General features: G+C 44.9%; 1 long non-coding RNA gene across 1 annotated transcript in view; it reads right to left on the bottom strand.

The window, feature by feature from the left end:
- Positions 1 to 330: 330 nt before the first annotated feature.
- The window catches only part of LOC142785112 (uncharacterized), a 61,397-nt gene continuing 42,429 nt past the window's right edge, over positions 331 to 19,298 (bottom strand). Inside the window, exon 4 of the long non-coding RNA XR_012888855.1 lies at positions 331 to 6,145. This is a non-coding gene — a long non-coding RNA (uncharacterized LOC142785112). The remainder of the gene's footprint in view (positions 6,146 to 19,298) is intronic.

The raw sequence follows: 19,298 nt of genomic DNA, 5'->3' as shown, positions 1-19,298 counted from the left end.
AAGGAGCAGCCGCAAAGCCACCACGCAAACCAACCGCATAAGCATATTCCTCCGGGGCAGTGGTAAACAAACTACCGGGTTTGGGCCACAGCAAGAAACATCGCTGCAGGAATCAAGGCACCTCATAGAGAATACTCCAAAATGCGGCAGTAAACGTACTACGGGAGCCCCGGAGTGTGCAGTACACCCACTACGCCAAACGGAGATGGAAACAACGGAGATGGGAGCGCTTTCTTACAGCGCAACACCAGAAAAAATACAGGACAGGGAAGGAGTAGAACAGAAAAAAAAGAAACTCCTTCCCTGTTTTGTATTTTTTCTGGTGTTGCGCTGTAAGAAAGTTCATGATGGGCCCTAACCAACTGGCCCAACTTACCGTCTTACTACATTATTTACGTGTTGGATCAGCAGGCTTTATCTCAGATTGGTGTCACAGACTGTGCAAGAACACCTGTCCGAATGATGCAACTGTATTAAGGACGAGATGAAATGGTTAGAGCCTGCTCCATGCATTTGGCAACTGATTACGAGGTGAACCACCCAGGACATAAGCTGTACACGTTGGGAGCGACAGCATGGATTGTGCCACACGTACCCTTCCCGTAGGAGGATGCTGAAGAACTGGGGCGTGGGCTTGGGGGGAGGCCCGACCGACTCAGAGAAAGAGAAGAGCGAAGTAGGAATGTGGTGCTATCGGCCTGATGGAGTAAACATCGTGCTCTTGAATTACGACCACGGGTCCTCGTTCTTAACACAGTGTATATGTATGAAATATAAATGTGAAGATACATGAAAATTATGTCTGTCTCCATTTCAATGCTGAAATGTGAACATGAAATTTAAATTTTTAGGAAAAATAATATTCATAGTGATGTGGAATGCCGTAATTCACAAGTGCGCAACCTGAGGTCCGATGAGCGTCCCTAACAGGCCGGTAATCAGTCCGGCAAATGATGTTAGGGTTGACAGACAAGTCCACTCAACGAAAAGTTATTTCTTCTATGCAATAACTCAATGATAGCACACGCTTGCACATATATTCAAGCACACGCACACACACATACGCGCCTATAATCAAGTGGCCAGGCGCACACACGCTCACTCACTCACTCACTCACTCACTCACTCATTCACTCACAACCCGAGCGTCTCGATTAGGCTGTGCAACACATACGATGGGTAAAAAAATATGAGCTTTAGCTTACACAGAAGGCTATTCATTCTTTATATAACGAATGATCTATCTCAAAAAAACAGACCAGACATGTGCGTGACCACGATCACCAGAAGTGCAATCCCCCGTGAAACCGTGTTTTCGAGAGCTCATCACTCTCTTACATTCTTTATACACATAAAAATTGCAGCAGGCAGGCTTTTGCTTTCACAACACGACCGGGCGCTGGTTTCACTGCGTCTGTCTAAACCGTAGGACAGTGAGGTTTCCAGCGATAAGCTTTCTGAGACTTGAAACGAAGACGTCTTTGCACTGCAGGTCACGTTGACAGGGTCGACGATTTCTCCGACGACCATTCGCGACAGGCACCGCAGATTCAGTGCGATTGTTGCGTAACGGGTTAAGAGCAATCTCGTCGTAGGCAAAGAAACAAAGTGCACCGCAGCTTGGTGCTGGGCTGCGGACAACAATACATTGCCCTGTGACTCAATTTGTATCTCCTTACATTTCCCGACACGGGCGCCCTCTCCTGTGTGTTTTACTGCTAATGTTCATCAAAGGCCATCGCACGGTGTTTGTGCTACAGATTATTCTTGTGTGAGCCTTATCATGCATGATATCGACAGGTGAGGAAGAAAGACCTCCCTGATTGATGTTCGCTTTCTGCGGAAACGTATTCCTCAAACACATAATGTCGTAACACAAAATGCAGCTTTGGTTTGTTTGAAAATTACGGATCATGAATATATAGCGCTTGAGAGTGCTTCAAACAAATAAATGGTATACATGAAGTGTTTTGTTTGGTAATTAGATGCTGAACAAAGTTTCTGCTTGTCGCACTCTGCTTTCCAGCTTCTGCAGCATTTTGAAGAACGTACACTACTTCACAGTGAATTCCTGCTTCTATGCTATCAGACATCTTGTTATTCTTGACTGCGGCCACCAACACTTATATTCCGCAGGTCAGTTTACAGATATTTATGCTGAAACTTTTTTTAAATTCAAGCACTAGCGTGCTGTCAGTATATATGTATAGCAGCACACATAGTTTGTTTCTCGTAGCAGCAACAGCATAAGCACACGCAGCTTGATTTTTACAAGTTTTGCGAGTAAGTGTAATGGCCCCTGGAACGCACAGGCCTATATACAGTTACACGGACAAGGTCTCACCAGCCCAGCACACACTAAAGAAATGTTATCGTATGCAAGCTACTCGCCTTTCGTTACCCCTCTTATCTAGAAATTGCTAGCATCCTAACGTTTTCTTTAATAGGTGAGTGAAGATGGTGATGTTTACTTGCTGGCATTCAATTTACAGCCTTGCTAAACAGAACTTCTGACATGTTGAAGTTTTTTCTACGCAAGAAGATGCAGCTTTGATTATTTTTTTTCGATGAAATGCCATAACCGTTTACAGAGGACATGGTAATAACGCTTTTTTCGTTGCTCGCCGCCTGTCGATACGATAACCGTGAAACTCAGGCTGGGAACTTGCAGTGTTTTAATGTTAGGAGCCATGTTCTTGTTTGTTTAGTGTGTAAAGCAGATAGTGGCTCTGTTGTCGGCATTTCAAGAGGCTCCTGAGAGTAAAGGCGCCTCATAACCGAAGGGTAACGTCTGGAGACGACGTTAACGTGTGGGAATTGCGAGCATGGTGCGCTAGTGATAACAGAGAAAGACAGAAGGCGTGAAGGGCAGTACGATGTTAAATACACAAATTCCGTGAGTTGAGAAAGCAATATGTTTAAACTTTATCTCTCCAGGCAAGTCATTGCTTTCCAACCTTCCACCCACTGGTTTTTCTTTTTCCTTGTAGCAGAAGCGACTAAAACTGTGTCGACTTCTATGTGTTACCCTTCCCCCTCCCCCCTGAAAAAAAGCCAAATGTGCAAAGAACGACATAGAAACAAGAATTCGCCATATGGATTGTGGATGAATGACGGCTGTGCAAATCGTAAAGAATACAAGATAAAAATTTGAAGGCTTTAAGGGTAAGGAAATTTAAAAACTCGTCAAACCTGAAAATGCCCTAGTGTTATCAAGCTCAATATTGCATGTGCCGCGTATGTGTTGCACTGTGAAATGGTTGGCAATGTATGTTTTGTGTTCACACTTCTAGGAGATGAGTGTTTAGTTCAATATGTTCAATTTGTGCCCTGAGTTCATCGAGATCACTGAGTGTTCACTGTGCTCTATACACCGTGCTATTGCACCAGCGCATCTTTATTTCATGTGCGAGCAAAAAGTAAAAAAAATGGCTCTGAATGTTGGAAGTGATAGGAGTGATGCCCAATGGGATCACCACGTACTGTTGTGACGACTTCAGAAATCGTGAAAATTTGTGATGTGTCATTGTGACTTCATCACACGACATTCATGCTTGAGCAAGAATAGGCCGATCACGGAGGCAGTGCAAAGCAAGATTAGGTGGAGAAAGCTTGCAATGTCTGTGATCTTAGAGGAAGTGTATCGCCACGTTAGGTTTCGAAAGCTGCCGGAGGGGCGATTTTGCATAAACAAATGAACTGAAAAAAAAAGAAAAAAGATTACTTGCGTGTTTGAGTCACCTTTGGTGAAATCGTATAAGAAATTAAGTAAAAATCTAGAAGTTGCTCTGGTCCCAAGCTGTTGCCATCAAGCTGTCCTAATGGTCAATTCTTAATCTAACCGTGGAGATATAAGCTTAAAAAGTTTTACGAAATACTTGACAGAATCAGTAATGCCACTCTTGCGTTCACTTATAGATAAAAGAGTATTATGGCCCTTGAAACGTACAGACCTGTATACAGTTACACGGGTGAGGCCTCGCTAGCACAGCTGTCACTAAAAAAAATCACTGAAAGCTAGCAGCTTACTCTCCGTTCCTTTTCTGATCTAGAATATTCGAGCACTCTGACGTTTCCTTTAATATATGGGTCGAGTCAAGTCAAGCATAAATACAAACACAGACATGTATAAGCACTCACGCGAAAAAGCAAGCTCCTCTACCTCATTTGAGGTATTTGAAAGCTCAACCATCTCACGCTGTTGAATGCGCGCCAGTATTCCAACAACTATACTGCAGGCATCTTGCACAACGCGTTCTCTACCGCACCAAGTGCTCAAGGGCACCAACCTGTAAGCCTATTCGAAATTTATCGCCAACGCCCGAGTAAGCCCCTCATTGACGGTACGGAAACACTTCGAAATGTTCCTAGCACGGAAAGAAAAGCATCAGGGTTACCGAATGGCTGACTTTAGTAAAATCAAAAGCTATGAAATAATGCGCCTTGCGTTATTCTTCAGAATACGCACTCCGACACTATTCTTCGTGGAGGCGAACGGACGTGGGCAAAGGCTGAGGCCTGCGCAATTGTACAGAGGGCATTGCTCGTAGCTAGTATGGAGCAAAGAAACACAAACGGGACATATGACGCGAGGCAAATGCGTTCTGGAACAGGCTGTAGATCAGTTGGGATGGGGCGGCATAAGCTAAAATAGCGGCGATTATAAAAATACACGAGTGACGCCGATGACGGCAATTACGATGGATTATGGTAACAAAGAGTCATTAAAATTAATGTATTCGATGTTTCTGCTTCGTTTTTATGCCTCCTATCGAATGTGTTGCGTTGTGTTTGTTTTTAAGATGACACGGTAGTGTCCCCGCAGAATTTTTGTTTTATTTCACTGACCGCAGCGAGATTGTTGAGGTAAAGATAAAAGCAATGGACATGCCACCGCAGTGAGCCATTATTGAGTGAGCCGGAACAATTATAAGTTCTGAACAATTATCGAGTTGCTCGTTGTAAGCTTTCCTGGCGTATTTAGAGCGGTTCAAATAATTCGTTCGCTACTTACACGAGAAAGTTCTCGCACTGAAGCCGATCGTTACGGTTACCACTTTATTACTTTGCCGGAAGTACTTACAGAGGCAACAGAAGGCCAAAAGCAAAAAGCCCTTATGAATGTAAATTTTCCAGAGCTGTATCCGCGGAATTTTCTGACACAATAAAATATTTCCCAAGGCGCGTTGTAGAAAGAGTTGTAGTAAAGACTTTGCGTTGTCTGGCTGCATTAGAATGTTTACTATAGGCACTAATACAACATCGGTGATAAAGGTGACCGTGTTGATAGTGTGAATATGAAAGTGGCGGTGATAGTGACTGTTGATTAAGCCTGTGTAAACGGAATGACGAAATATTATGATACCCCGCAGATTTTAGCGCATGCGTATACTCAAATAAAAAAAATTGCAGATCTCACGTGTCTTGGGAATCACCAACAAGCGAATCATGCGGACGGTATATCGCGATGTTGAAATTTTTATTGAGTAAAACATTACGAATGGACGCTACACAAATGTACAAATTCAGCATATGTCGCTCACCTGGGGAACCGATGTCATGTGAAGCACGGAGATGCAAGGTGGCCATGTTAAAATTTTTTATTGAGTGCAACATTACGAAGTGGCGTTAAAGGCTTGTACAAATGCACAAAGAGACATACTTTAAACAGCCGTATTTGTTTTATATGAACAGTTGTTTACAGTTGCGTAACGATGCCAACAGCAACAAAAATATTAGCAACATCAGAAGCTGTAAGCTTATATAAAGGGTGGGTGCTCGTGATGGTGGTAGCTCTTGACACAGCCACATCAATCGACTTCAGCAGCTGGCGCCTAACTGCCACTGACCTTAGCCTGACATGACAGCTGTATCACAGGAGTACATATTTAATGTTTATTCAATTATAGAAACATCACTGCAACCACAACTGACGTTTAAGCCACATTCGAGTCTATTAAAAGTCGTTCGGAGGCCCGGCGTGGCTCTGTGGTATAGAATGCTTAATTGCCCCGCGGACTGCTGGGTTGTGGTGCCTGCTGGGGCCTTGATATCAATTCTTTGCATTTGTCGGGTCAACGCTATCGATGTCAGCTTTTTCCGAATGTTCACGCGTTGAAATTTCCCATGTCTGTGTTGGCCGTTCCTGGGTAGATATAACCTGTCACTCACCTGTGGAACATACCGCATACCTGTGGCGCGTACCCACGCACGGTTATGTGTCACACGGCTGCCGGAAAGGGTTTGTCAATGTAAGGAGCAGCATTGCGACATTGATCACGTCATGACCAGCGAGTCTTGTTTGTCAAACCGTTTTACGCTCCTCACCTAAGGTGGTGATGACGAGAGTACGCTTACGTAGGCAGCTAGATGATAGATAGATAGATAGATAGATAGATAGATAGATAGATAGATAGATAGATAGATAGATAGATAGATAGATAGATAGATAGATAGATAGATAGATAGATAGATAGATAGATAGATAGATACTATATAATCAGTTGTTTACAGTTGTGTAAAATATCAACAGAAACATGGGTTTCAACAACACCACAATCGGTAAAATAATATGTAACGCATGCGCTCACAACGACGGTGGCCCCGGATAGTGATACGTAGGCCAACTTGAGCAGTTAACTGTACAATTGCGTTAACCTAACGTTACACCTGTATTCCTATGTTTGTAAAATCAGATAGCCATCGCTGCAACCACAATAGACGTTTAAGCGACATTGGGTCTATTTGAAAAGCAATTCCGAGATCTGGCCTTGTTCTGAGTAGAGAGACAGAGAGAAAACGTAAGGAGTAAAATACTTCAATGCCATGCAGGATGCTGGGGCTCAATTTCTGCTGTGACCGTGGCATGGTCAACGTTGTCAATGTCAGCTTTTTCCTGATGATTTTGCATTGAGAATACCAATGGTGGTTCTGTTCTGTTCTGTTTTAACTGTATTGCTGTGGAGAGGTTGAGGTGCCTATTGCCTCGGCTACTCCATATTACAAAGTTCTGCAGCGAAAAATGAAGTAATAATACAGAACGGTACCCAAAAATTAACAATACGGAAAAGAAAAAAAATATAATAGCACACTGAAACTAGTTCAAATATCATGCCAATACACAGTTTTCTTGGCGCAGTTCACACAGTCATAAACTATTTACACACACACCTTACTATTCTACTGTCAGTATATACATGACCACATTTTGTGTATACCCATCTCTGGCTGTCTGTCATAGGCGCTTGTCCAATCCGGTCTCCACTAAAAAGTCTGTCAGGAAAATTTGCCTTTTACTGGAGATGCATCTCAGGCCATGGTCCAAGTAGTTTCTTTATTGTGAGGGGCCGTCTGTCCAAACTTGCTAATTTGTTCTTTATTTTTTCTCTTTCATTCGCATATTTAACGCACTCCAAAATAATATGGCGAACATTTTCTTCTGCATGACCACAATGGCATTCCGGTGAGTTGGATCAATGTATCTTGTGCAGGAAGCTGTTTGTGTAAGCTACTTCCAATCGAAGTTGGTAGATTAATGTCTCTAGGTGTCGTAGGAGGTCTGTAGCTATGGAAAAATTTCTGTGTGTATCAACTTCATAAAGTACCGTTTCCTTTGATTTAGAGCTCTCAAACCACTTCATCATCGAACAATGGTTAGCTCCTTGTGTTATAAAATGTCTAATATGCGCCCCAGACATAGGGATTGCGCACTCCCGTCCTTCCTTCAATGCTTTCTTTGCGAAGCTATCAAACTTTTTTGGCACATACCTGCGGGCGGGTAATACCCACCCGCAGGTTTTGGCTAAAAAAGCTTTAAAAGTTAGCTAGACGAGACTCTGGTGCAGCTATCATTCAGCGAACATGGGAGTGATGGGTAATACAATATTTGCCTAGTCTTCATACTCGCTGATGGCGAATGGCACTTGTCGCTTCGTTTTTTGCTGTGTTTTCGTTTTGTTTCAAAGGTAAGAACGAATACTTTTAAACTTCACGACCCGATTTGAAACGGTAAGCCTAAAAGATCAAAGTGGTGAAGTGCAACCGCCAAGCATTTGCCGATTGTTGTTTTTTGACAAAACAGCTTGAAGCCACGCGAAGCCAAAAGGAATGTCAGGTACGAATACTACACAAATCCGTGTAGTATCCATTATTCCCATGCTCGATGAAGCAAGCTTGCGTAGACACTAGCACCAGAGTTTCGTCCAGTGTATACATGTATATAGGAAACTCTATATGGTATGTGCCCCACGTCTGGCGGAAAGGGTATGATGACGGAGTGACGGGACTGTTGCATTATTTATGTCATAACCAGCAAGTCATATCTGTTAAACTATCTTACCCTCCAATACTAATTTTATTTTATACCAAATTAGGGGGGGGGGGGTGATCACAACATCACTCAGACCTACGTAGATGGCTGAATAGATATATGGGTAGATACGTATACACACAGTAAAAATTTTTGCACCCAAAAGGGTGTAAATTGGGTGCTTTTACGAGAAAGCACTTTTTGCAACACCCTTTACCTCCCATAAATGGTCGATTTTAAAAAAAAGCACCCCTTTGTTTGGGTGCTTGCCTCGATAACACCCTAAAAGAGGCTCTAAGGGTGCTTTTGTGTCTGAGAAAGGTGTAGGTGCCGATTCATCCGATGGAATATGCAGCATAAGAAGAACACATAATTATAATATTTGGGATTTTACGTCTCAAAAACCTCGATATGATTATGAGGGTCGTCGTAGTGGAAAGCTGCAGAGATTTTCACCATTTGGTGTCCTTTAATGAGCGCTCATATCGCACAGTGCAAAGGCTTCTACCTTTTCGCCTCCGCCTTAATTCGACTGCCACGGCCGGCATCGAACCCGCGACCTTGAAATTGGCGGCCAAGCAGCGCAGCTACTGCACGAATATGTGGACCTTGCGTTAAATGACGGCCTAATTGACTTAGAATGTGTGAAGGTGCTCTCCGAATACAGCAGAATGTCAGCAGAAGCAAATCGCGTTTCATCTATAATGGCAATTATTTGCAATCCATGTTACGAAAGCTTCCCTTAGCGTTGGTTATAAGCTGCATGTTTGCTATGGATTATATACACACAAAAAATGTTCGCCCGAGTATGGGTGTGTGTGCGTGTAAGCGCGATTGTGTGTACACCCGTGCATGTGTGCGTGCGCGTGTATGTGCGAGTCCGTGCTTGTGTTAAGCGTGCCTGTGCACATGTGTACGCCCATGCATGCGTGCGTTTACGGTCGCGTGTGTGTGTGGCCGTATGTGTGTATACGTGTATGTGTGTGCGCCTGTGAATAAGTATGCGTGTGTATCAGCCCGTGCGCCCTCGAATTTCGTGTGTGTGTGTGTGTGTGTGTGTGTGTGTGTGTGCGGGGGGGGGGAGGCACTGCTTCTTATTGTTTAATGTCCCACACCTGTTCAGACTGGGAGTCTATATGGGAGGTGGCTTAAGGAATGGCGGTGGTCAACGCACTGTACCCGGACTATTCAGTACATGGAAAACAGCTGCACATTTTCGTACCTGATCGTTGCTTACGAACTTGTTGTGGTAGCTGATTAGGTCCGCTGGGGTGCTTCTACGCCCGAAAACGTGGGTTATGACCAATTTCCACGGAAAGCTCTCACTGCACTTATGCAAAACCATCGTTTATATTAACAACGTTTAACAAGAACGTGCCCTGCCTTTGCTACAGGTGCTTAGCTAGCTCATTGGGTAACCATATGAAAGTATGTGCTGATCATGTGGTCAGCAAAAAGTTTGTTATAAAAACCTCGGCACGTTTCGTGGTGTGTGACAAGCCTTCTAAACATCCGCGACTGTGGATTAATTTGTTCCAGCTTCGACTACGCATTCAGTGTTTACGACACCATACGCGGAAGTACCAGACACAGACAATGCAAAAAGAAATTCCTCTGGAAAAAGGTGTAGCGATGCTCTCCCGCTAATGCCACCGAGGACGAAATAATTATTGTTTCTGCGGCGCCGCTGCCAGTGCCTCCTCTTTCTCTCTTTCAACGTCGCTCTCTCTGTCTCATCGTCTTTCAAATGCGTTGCGTTGGTCTGGGGTCTTGGTCGCTGTGTGAGTTCTAGCGAACAGGCGCATATTCAATGGTGGTCATGCATGACACCGTGTTCGAAGTGACGCTCGGATTAAGGAATATTCATGGAGGGGCGGACACGGACAACGTGGGCCTGTTAATGGTTAGTGTACTGTTTTCGTAGGTAGTAATCTTACAGCGCTAGCTGGGCGCCTGCAGCAGCTCTGCCAAAGTAGGCTGCCAGCCATTTACAACAGCATGCGTTCGCGGGCCTGTTGCAGATGCCCGATTAAACGTGTGACTTAACGAGTTCACACTGCTATGCGCGATGTTGTGTAAGTGCCTGCATCGCTCATACAGTGAGTGATGTGATCACTTAACAAGGGCGGGATTAGTTGCTGATCGCACATTGTCTCTACACTGCACAAAGTGATTGATATTGTTTTAAGATGTGCTTTGGGCTACATCGTAATAACATTTCTATTATTACTCAAATGTGCAACGTGCTTCTGTAGGTGTAAGCGTAAAAAAAGAAAGAAAAATTAAAAATTATGTACAGAGGCGCACTGTACGAAATGGCTTTTTGTTTTGCTTAAAGACGGTATAGTTAGAGGTGCTGATATGCCGCGATGCTCCCAGCACGTGCGCCTCGGTCTTTTAAGCTATTTAGGACAAGTGCCACCAGCAACAGGGAAAGATCTAGCAGACTTCCAAAGGCGCGTTGTTGTGGCCATCGTCGTGCGTTGTTTTCCCTCGTTTCTGTTTGCTGTTTTCGTGCTTCGCTTTCATCTTCGATAATGTTCGGCGTTATAACAGAATCGAGAGAGTATACGTGATTGTCGGAGCTATGTGCGGTTGCTCTAGCATAAGCCATGGCTGCTGCAACGTAGTCGGCGTCCGCGCGCGTTGGTGTCGTTCGAGCGCTCTTACTTGCGTGATTGCGTTTAACTGAGTATTTAGGCACGGGTTACGTTTGTAAATCCCGTAGTCAATAATCCCTAATAGCGTGCCCCTGATTGCCATCAGAGGATGGGCTTGGTTGTCGAAATATGCCAGACGCTTTTTCTGAAAGCAAGCTTTGAAATTTTTTTTTTAAAGAAGTACTTTCATACGTGCAAGGCAGTGCCTATTGCGGGCCCGCAACTCTTTAAAAACTGGACGAGCTACCACATCTTTTATCAAATTACAAAGAATTAAGATGATTGAAATATAGATGACGAATTTCTGTGCTGGATTAGGTGCACAAAACACATGTTCGCAGCCCTACGTCTAGAAAGCAGGCAAATAGGAAGCACAGCGTCAAATTTGGATTAGATTCCATTGACGGAGCGTCTTGTGAGGGTAGAAAGAACGAGAAAATTGTTCATTTTTGATGCCCCTATAGAGGCAGTCAGAATTGCACTGATTGGTGACTTGTAACGATTCCTAAGATTGTTAGAGGCGTGAATAAAGTCAGTAAATCTTTTACTTTTTTTTTGCAGACCTCTTCGCTAGTGTCACGCCCAAGATCATTTGTTCTCATGTAAAAGAGAAAGCAGAGGTTGTTTCACTGTTTGTACATGAACAGGTAAGTTTCTTGTGCATTTTGATTAATGTTACATGTTCTGAACGTTGTACATTAGGAATTGTTTTTCACACTGGCTCACTACCCTAGGAGAAATTTGATTCTTAGGTGAGTTCAGGCTTTAGAAAGTGCCATATTTGAGCTGTAGTTTTACACTTCACCTCATTTCGGGAATTCGCTGTATGCTGGAAAACTCTTATCTTTATCATACGAAATTATTGGAATGTATGGGTGTCACACCTGTCCCGTTAATTAGGGAGGCGATCGCCGGGCTAATTCCAAGGGCCGAAGTATCGGCCCCCCGAACCGCACCACGAAAGCGTGGACAATTTAGAAGTGGTCCTTTTTGGCGCGCCAGCGGACGCCGGCTGTGGCCCAAAGAACAAGTCAGAGCCGAGAGTTGATAAACAAACAAATTATATTCTCAATAATGGCAGATCGAAAACAATACACAAAAATGCACACTCCACAATAGTTGCATACAATATGTCACCAATCAAACCAATCAATCAACGTACTACACAATACAATCAGCCACACTTGAAACAACGGACAAGGACAACAATACGCACTACAATGCAGTCGCATGCATTGAACAACCAAGACACTTAAAGACTAAAGAGATAGAAAACCTATTCAGTCCAAAGTTCTTGGAACCAAAGTCGAGATGATACTCTTCCGAGAATCACTCACTTAAAGTCCAGCGTTGTTGTCGTTCCGCGCCCTCGAAGTTTCTCTTCCAGGAAACCTCGCGTCTTCAATTGGCCACTCTCCAAGCTTCAACTTCTTCGCCGGAACACGTCGGCTTCACACCCGCAGCTGTTGCCTCGCGTCTTCGCTCGATAGCGGTAAACACACGCTCTTGCCTGTAGCTCGAGCCTTCACCAGCAGGTGGAAATCCTCTTCATCTCCGGCTTCGTCCCTACAGACCAAAACCTTCGCCGACTACACGGCGGAATCTCTACGCGCTCTGGCGCTCACTTCCGTCTCCTCCTGATTTCTCGTCTCGGCTGCTCGGTTAAATACCTTGCGCGCGACTTTCCAGATGTTTCTCGTCATTTCGTCGGCGCGATACGCAGCGAAGGCTGGGAAGAGGGCGAGACGGTTGGAAGTCCCTCCGCGTCGCATGACTCAACTCGGTGTGGCCCCGCCCCCTTCGTTCTAGAAAAATTGCGGGCTTGCTGGGCCGCCGATGTGGGGTGAGGAGGTTCGTCTGCGAAGCCATGCTTCTGCGGGGAGAGCGCGTGCCCGGGAGCCTTGGATGTTTGTTTTCTTTTTTTTTCTTTTTTGACCTCGCGGCGCCTCTTTCGCGCGTTATCGCAAGAATTTGACGTCGCGCCCTTTTTTAGCGCTCGTTCTGTGACACTGCCCCCCACTTTAAGAATATTATCTCATAATATTCAAAACCCCACAGACGAGCGCGAACAGTCACCACACACTCTCACAGACTGTAACACCATCAGTCGCTCATGACACTTCACATTCAAAATAGATCACTTAATACAATTGTACATTGTAATTCAATTACACAACACGTGAAAACACAACCACGAGCACATGAGTAAAACACTCCACCACACATTCCCAATAATGCAAATGTACAAAGATCTCTCATTACAACAATGGTACAATACTATACATCACATCACGGCACAACACTTCGACACTTGTGACACAGGATAACACAACATTAACACATCATATGTCACTCAGCACTGCCCAACACATTCTTATTCGACTTCAGCACTTATCCTGTGTATTTCGAGCTGCGCTTGCGTCCTTTCTTGCGGTGCTCGCTCGATTTTTTCTTGTTTTTCCTTGTTCCTTTTCGGCGAGCCTTTTCCAACGACGATATCTGAGGCGTCGTCTCAGCCATCGTTGTCTCTTCCGACACCGTTAACGCGTCATTACATTCGACGGGTCCTGTCTGTTTATTTACCCGCTTGATCATGCCTCTACATTTTGCCCGGCTGGCCAACTCCGACTCCTTTACACTGTCGGTCGGTTGAGGTCGTGCCGACGTAAGCCCGGTTGCTCGGCCCGTGAACTTATTCGACACGATCGTCTTCTCCTTCGCTGTCTCTTGCGCCGCGGCTTCGCCTCGGGCTCTAGTGAGATCCGTCACGGGGTGTTCCTTCACTGTATCTCGCGGCCGCTGTGTTGGCGAGGGCTCTTTCTTCGGGTCTTCTCCCAAACATTCTGGATCACTTGGCCCTGGCGCCCCGTCGATGTTTCCGATGACAATGTCATACAGGGGGGTCGTCATGCATAAAGCAGTAACCTTCCCGCTGAAGTACGGGGTTTCAACCTCAATTTCTGCTTCGGGAAGCATCCGGACCGTACGGTCAATTAGGCAAACCGGTTTCGTTCTGCCTGTCAACTCTCTTTCCCGTACCAAATTTCTCCTCACGATAACAGTGGAACTGCCGCTATCTCTTAACACCGTAATCTTTTTGCCCGCAACTTTTCCAGGCAGTGTTGGCATTCCTTTCGTAACACCGGTTGGCTGTTTTGACATTACAGCACCCACAATAGGAATTTTCTCCCCATTCTTCAACTCTACGAATCCATCAGTGACGGCATTATTATCAGATTTCGGTGCTGCTTGCACACAGGATACTTGGTGAGTTTGACTCACTCCGTTCCGACATGCATCTGCTTTGTGCCCAGTCTGACCACACTTGAAACATTTTACTGCCGTAGGGCTCGTAAAGATCGTTCGACAGTTTTTCGCACGATGACCCACTCGGTTGCACAGAAAACATCGCGGAATGCTCTCTGGTGCACGCTTCTTTTCTTCGGGAGCCAATTTCTTCGACTCATCGGGACAATCTTTCTTGACCTTGGCCAAATTAGTGCCACCTTGCGCTTCCAAGAATTGATCAGCCAATTCAAGCATTCCTTCAAGTGACTCAGCCTTCCTCTCTTTCAAGTACAGCGACAGGCTTGGGTGGCAACTAGTAAGAAATTGTTCTCTAATTAGGAGCTCCCTAAGTTCATCGTACTCCTGCGCTGTCCCTGAAAGTTCAATCCATCTGTCGAAATAATGGCAAAGTCGGGCGGCATACTGCGTAGCCGTCTCACCATCAGCTGGCTTTCCTGTCCTAAATCTGTCACGGAATCCTTCCACCGTAAATCTAAATCGCTTCAACAAAGCAGCTTTCACCTTTGCGTAGTTGGCTGCATCGGTCGGCGTCAGCCTACCGTACACACTGAGCGCTTCACCACTCAAGCAAGTACTCAAAGCAGTTGCCCATTGCTGTTCTGGCCAATTCTGGCTCCTCGCAATCGTCTCAAATCTGTGGAGGTACGCGTCTAGGTCGTCCTTCCTTTCATCAAACGCTACGAGCAGCTTGCTTGGGTTCAAGCGGAAGCCATGATCCTCCCGTTCACTGCTTTCAACTCTAGCTTGGACGGGAGTTTCACTTCGCTGTTGCAAACGGAGCCGCTCGAGTTCCATCTCGTGCTGCCGCTGCCGCTCCCTTTCCTCTCTTTCTTCTTTCAGCTGTCGCTCCTTTGCCTCTCTTTCTTCCTTCAGCTGTCGCTCCCTCGCTTCTCTTTCTTCTCTCGCTCTTTCGGCTGCCAACTTCTCTCTCTCCACCTCAGCTTCTTTTTCCGCTTTGGCTCTTTCGACCGCCAGCTTTTCCCTTTCCAGCTCCGCTGCCTCTTCCTCTTTGACCCTCTCTTTTTCTTCTTTTTCCCTCTGGGTGACCCACTTCCGTAGTTCGGCGCCGGAAAGACCCATCTTTTCACCAAGCGCAACTAACTTTTCGAGATCCATTGTGTCTCGCAAATAAAACCTTGCCACGTTTAAAAAGTATCTGTCTAAATCAGTCTATCGGAACACTTTCCTGCACTCGTTAACGAGAACACTGAGCAACACACCAAATCGTTCCGACAGCCTTATCAACAACTCGAGGCTCTTTCTCACTACTTTGGACACACTGTGCACCAAAAGGTCCTGTTTCGCGGACGCCAGATTAATTGTCACACCTGTCCCGTTAATTAGGGAGGCGATCGCCGGGCTAATTCCAAGGGCCGAAGTATCGGCCCCCCGAACCGCACCACGAAAGCGTGGACAATTTAGAAGTGGTCCTTTTTGGCGCGCCAGCGGACGCCGGCTGTGGCCCAAAGAACAAGTCAGAGCCGAGAGTTGATAAACAAACAAATTATATTCTCAATAATGGCAGATCGAAAACAATACACAAAAAATGCACACTCCACAATAGTTGCATACAATATGTCACCAATCAAACCAATCAATCAACGTACTACACAATACAATCAGCCACACTTGAAACAACGGACACGGACAACAATACGCACTACAATGCAGTCGCATGCATTGAACAACCAAGACACTTAAAGACTAAAGAGATAGAAAACCTATTCAGTCCAAAGTTCTTGGAACCAAAGTCGAGATGATACTCTTCCGAGAATCACTCACTCAAAGTCCAGCGTTGTTGTCGTTCCGCGCCCTCGAAGTTTCTCTTCCAGGAAACCTCGCGTCTTCAATTGGCCACTCTCCAAGCTTCAACTTCTTCGCCGGAACACGTCGGCTTCACACCCGCAGCTGTTGCCTCGCGTCTTCGCTCGATAGCGGTAAACACAAGCTCTTGCCTGTAGCTCGAGCCTTCACCAGCAGGTGGAAATCCTCTTCATCTCCGGCTTCGTCCCTACGGACCAAAACCTTCGCCGACTACACGGCGGAATCCCTACGCGCTCTGGCGCTCACTTCCGTCTCCTCCTGATTTCTCGTCTCGGCTGCTCGGTTAAATACCTTGCGCGCGACTTTCCAGATGTTTCTCGTCATTTCGTCGGCGCGATACGCAGCGAAGGCTGGGAAGAGGGCGAGACGGTTGGAAGTCCCTCCGCGTCGCATGACTCAACTCGGTGTGGCCCCGCCCCCTTCGTTCTAGAAAAATCGCGGGCTTGCTGGGCCGCTGATGTGGGGTGAGGAGGTTCGTCTGCGAAGCCATGCTTCTGCGGGGAGAGCGCGCGCCCGGGAGCCTTGGATGTTTGTTTTCTTTTTTTTTCTTTTTTGACCTCGCGGCGTCTCTTTCGCGCGTTATCCCAAGAGTTTGGCGTCGCGCCCTTTTTTAGCGCTCGTTCTGTGACAATGGGTTGCATGCTTCGAGTTCAGTGTAATGTCAATTACACGCCATTTCGAAGGATACACACTACACATTCTTTATATATGGTGCTGCCAGAACAGCACGAACATCCTTTTATGAGAAGTCATATTTGCTCTTATTACAGGATGAGAGGGTGCCGCTGACGTCCTGCGTAGTCTACCCCCCGGCCCCAGCCTAGAGCAAGCCTAATTCCTGAACCTCCACATGGATAACCGAAAAATCTTCCGTGTCAGTAATGACGAAGAAAGAGTGACAGCACTGATGAGTTAATTTTTTTAATTTTCAACATTGTCTACGGCCGCAAGGCCTTTAACAACCACCGTGATTGAGCGGCTTTTTCTCGGCGTGAGTTTGGAGTTTATCAAAGAAGTTGTTCAGGCAGTACGACGCTGAAAATTTTAGTGTCACAATGCCTGAACAACTTTTTCTAGTGTGGTCATGGTAGATGAACAAACATTGTTACTTGTGTAAGTTATTTTGCTTAAATATAGCTGGACCATTCCATGCCAAACGTCCCAGCCACTTTGGCGACCATCTGAATTGTAATTGGAAAAAAAAGTGCTGACTTACTGCGTTAAAAACAGTGAACTGCTAGAATATTTCAGCGAGAAAAAAAGTTTTGTTCACGTGGCTGGCCTATAACTTCCTGGCATAATGCCGTCTGTGTGCTGTTTGTGGAAAATATCGTTTTAAAACTACCGTTTATTTTTTCTAAAGCAAATTCGGTCTACCTGTTAAGTAAGTGTGCTTCTGTAAGGTATTTGAAGCTCAATAATAATAGTGCAACTTTTTTGCCACATTCGCTTCCAAGAATAAAGCCAAAATGTGTTATGTTTGCATTTTTTTATTGCAATATTGCACTTTGTATGAATATCTGAGCAGTGAATACTTACTCCACAGAAGGTATATTTTGAGGAAAAAATATCTTCAGACCTCTCAACCTGCTGAAATATACGAGAAAATATCACGAATTTCACAAAATTGTGATTTTTGTTCGTATTGAGATGCAATTTGCTCCATGTTGTGATACAATAAAAACTCATCATTATACCTAAATTGTAAGAAAATGAAATTTTTTCTGTAATAAAAATCTTATCGCAAAAAGAACAGGAAAGAGCACTGTCAACTGAATTTTATTGAAGGTGTTACGAGCGTTTTTATACTGAGCACAAGACCAGGGCTCATCTGCAACAACACATGTGTGACCATGACAATATAATTTTAACCGAGAAAAGAATACTCTTTTTCGGAAAAGATAAGTGAAGGTGTACTGATGCATTGATCCTTGGCCTTCCTGATGAAGAGTTCTAGAATCTCTCATTTTTCTGCTTGCTTTTTTTTTCAAAAACCGTGTTTTATGAAACCTAGGACTACACCTACATTCTTTACGGTGTCCGGCCATGAGACTACTATAGCCCTTTTTAACATTTAAAGCATGCTGTCTTGCTTGATCATTGAACCATTGCCCAGTTTGTCCTATGTTCACTTTTCCACATGTTACCGGTATCTTATACACATTAGATTGGCATTCAGTAAACCTATTCTAGTGACGAATGGTGCAAGATTGACTATTCCTGTTGCTGTAAGTACATGCACTTTTGAAAGCTTGCAAGGGGTGGAAAACAACAATGTCATATCTGCTGGCTCTTTTCCTAAAATTGTGAGGCACCTTATGTACGTAGTACCGTGTGACATGCAAAGGTGATTGGTCGTTCTCTTTTTCTTTTGGTCCTGTTTCCTTTAACTTTACTTTCTGCAGGAGGGTTTTGCAAACAAGTGTGATGATGCTGTTGGGGTATTGGCTGGTGCTATCAGCCCAGGAGTGCTAAGAATGTTCTGCCTTTTGATAGTGGGCATTCAAAATTAGTAGAAAGAGGAATTGATACCACATGTACTAAGGCCACCCTTCAGAAGTCATGTTAGCACAAGGGTGAGGTCAGGTTTAAAAACCAAATTAAAAGGCTAAAAGATGCTGGGTATCCCAACAGAATCATCACACCCGTTTTCAAAACCCTCCTGCAGAAAGTAAAGTTAGACAGGATCAACAAAAAACGATGACCAAAACCTTTGCATGTTATACCACATCATGTGTCTCACAATTAAAAAAATAGCCAGCAGATATGATATTAGCGTGTTGTTTTCCACCCCTTGCAAGCTTTCAAAAGTGTGTGTACTAAACAGCAACAGGAATAGTCAATCTTGCCCCATTCGTCACGAGAATAGGTTTACCTAATGCCAATTTAACGTCTGTAGAAGTATTTTTTATCAGGTAAACCAATGATCAGTGCATCACTACACCTACACTACTTATCCTTTCCGAGAGGGAGTATTCTTTTCACAGTTAAGATTATTTTGTAGTGCTCACACGTGTCGTCACGCATGAACACGGTTCTTGTACTCCGTATAAAAGCGCTCGTAGCACATTCATTAAATTCAGTTGACAGTCGGCGCTCTTTCCTGTCCTTTCTGTCTCTTCCTAAAGTTGTCGCGCTGTGACTAGCACACAACCACGATGAACCAACTTTCCCAAATTGAGCTCTTGTTACGTAAC

This window comes from Rhipicephalus microplus, unplaced genomic scaffold (assembly GCF_043290135.1).
Source record: "Rhipicephalus microplus isolate Deutch F79 unplaced genomic scaffold, USDA_Rmic scaffold_18, whole genome shotgun sequence".
NCBI lineage: Eukaryota > Metazoa > Arthropoda > Arachnida > Ixodida > Ixodidae > Rhipicephalus > Rhipicephalus microplus.
The sequence above is the reverse complement of the archived record's forward strand: the minus strand, read 5'-3'. Positions and strand labels throughout refer to the sequence as shown.